Genomic DNA, 2,351 nt, shown 5'->3' with positions numbered 1-2,351 from the left:
CTAGGCATCCTTTAAAAGCTTTAAAATTTTATTTCAAAATCTTGAGAAATCTAGAAGTGGTTTTAAATTTTTCAATAACTTTTAGAAAATCCTGCAAGTTAAAAAAAAATTAGATTTGAATTTATAAAAATTTATAAAAATTATACGTAGACATATTATTTGTACAAATATTAGAGTAATTTTAAGAGATATTTAGAAATTTAAAAAAGATTCGAATTAAACTTAGAACTTGAAAGAATTTCAGACACTTACAGCCGATTTTCAAATAAAATTTAGATTTTTGTAGATTTCAAACAAAAAATGTAGAATTTATTAAAAAATTGTGAAAGACTTCAAAAGAATAAAAGATTTTCTTAAGATTTTGAATCTTTTCAAAATTTCTAAATATCTTTTAAAATCACTCAAATTTTTTCTACAAATAAAAAGTGTTCAATTGTTATTTATGCGTAAAAATTGAACAATTTCACTTATAAATTAAATACTATTTAAACAGGACAATAAAAATTGTCACGCTAAAAGTTTCAAAGTTCTTCGAAAATCTGAAGATTCAAAGCTTTTTATGTAAAACAATTCAGTTTCAAATTGTTTTCTTTTAAATATTTGGTTTCAATTTACTCGTCTTAAATAAACCGTGAAATATTGCTAAATATAAAATACTTATTCTTTTTCTATATTAAGAAATTTCAAATTAAATGGGATAAAAATTCAGTAATTTAGTCTCACAATATTTTCAATTTAATAAAAACCTTTAATTATGACTATATTATGGATTTATTTTTAAGTTGAAAATAGTCAAATGCACGTTTACATTTTTAATGGCTAAAAAAATTAATAGTAATAATGTACTAATAAAATTATTTATTACATTTATTATGAAAAATAATACAAAGGAAGACCTGGAACTCTGAATTAAAAATATATTATTGACAAATCATGAAAACTCTTACACAATCTGGAAATCCTAGAATTTTGAACGGATCTAGAATTGTTTGGTTAAATCAATTATTCTTCAGATTTATATACATAGAGTACAAATCCATTTTAAAAATAATGTATTTATTTATATTTACAGTTGATAAAATAAAACTGCTTTTTATCAAAATTTTCAGCTTCAAATGCTTTTAATTTTTAATTGTTTAAATCTTCAAAACTGCACTTTAATTATTTTAAAAACTGTTAAAATCGAATTTGGGCGGATTTTTCTTCTGAAAATTCTTAAAATTCCTGGTTTCCCGGTCTGGCGGCCATCCTGTTTTTTATTTTAAAAACTTCTAATTTTTTAAGCCTTTACAACTGCATTTTAAAATTCTTTAAATTAAAATATATGCTTTTAAAACTTAAAAATCTAAAATGGAAAATTTTTAAATTGAAAAATATTCGAATTGAGCATTCTAAACTGAATGATATAATAATTTATAAAAATCACAATTTGAAAAATAATTGAAAAAACGGTTGAAGTCAAAGTTGGGCAACATTTTTATTCTAAAAATATTGTAAAATTCTCGGTCAAAAAATAAATTTACTGTCATTTTCCGGCTTTCTCCGGTCTCATAAAATTCCTGGTCATTTACCGGTTTTCCAGGTAAGATAAAGTAGAAAAAGGTAGATTTTGCGATAAAAGAAAAAAATTCCCGATTCTAAAAGAAATTCCCAAAGTTTTCCCGAATTCGCGGTTCGCTAGACACCTTGATTAATTTTTTTAATGTGAATAAAGTACGATGATACTGTCGATTGGAGTAATAATGAATGAAGTTAGGAATGCCATTTTTACTCACTTGTCCGCACAGAGTATATTGATATTTGAAAAAAGTATAAGGAGAGTATTAGTAAGGATTCTGTGAGAATGATTTAATTTTAAATCTTGTGCGTCTTTTGTTTGTTGCAAAGTATGGATCTATTAGTCAAAATTATCTTTGCTAAGATGGGGGGGCCATTATTCTCCTGAAGCAGTATCAAGTAATAATGCTTATGTAAACCATTTTAAATCCAAATTTTACAATTAAGAGAGACACGAACAATTTTATACAATTAGAGAAATTATCGTTCCTGTTTTAGAAAAAAACAGAGTTTCTGAATTTTCAATCTTTCATATACAATGTATTTTTAACAAATAAAATACGGGGAATTTTGTAACTGAAGTTCTTTGAATATTTTAAATATTCAAATGAAATGCAGTTTTCATTGTTTCGTGTCTCTCCAGTTCAATATTTTTTCAATTTAGGAGTAAGAACCTTGTTTGAATCCAGATCGACTGGTGCCTTCAATCTCGTCAACATTTTGTAGGTTTCCAAATTTCGCACGAATCCCCTGAAAAGATGGAAATAATGAGAATGTTAAAAACTGATTTTTTT

Source organism: Belonocnema kinseyi, chromosome 5 (assembly GCF_010883055.1).
Source record: "Belonocnema kinseyi isolate 2016_QV_RU_SX_M_011 chromosome 5, B_treatae_v1, whole genome shotgun sequence".
Taxonomy (NCBI): domain Eukaryota; kingdom Metazoa; phylum Arthropoda; class Insecta; order Hymenoptera; family Cynipidae; genus Belonocnema; species Belonocnema kinseyi.
This window is presented reverse-complemented; position numbering follows the sequence as displayed.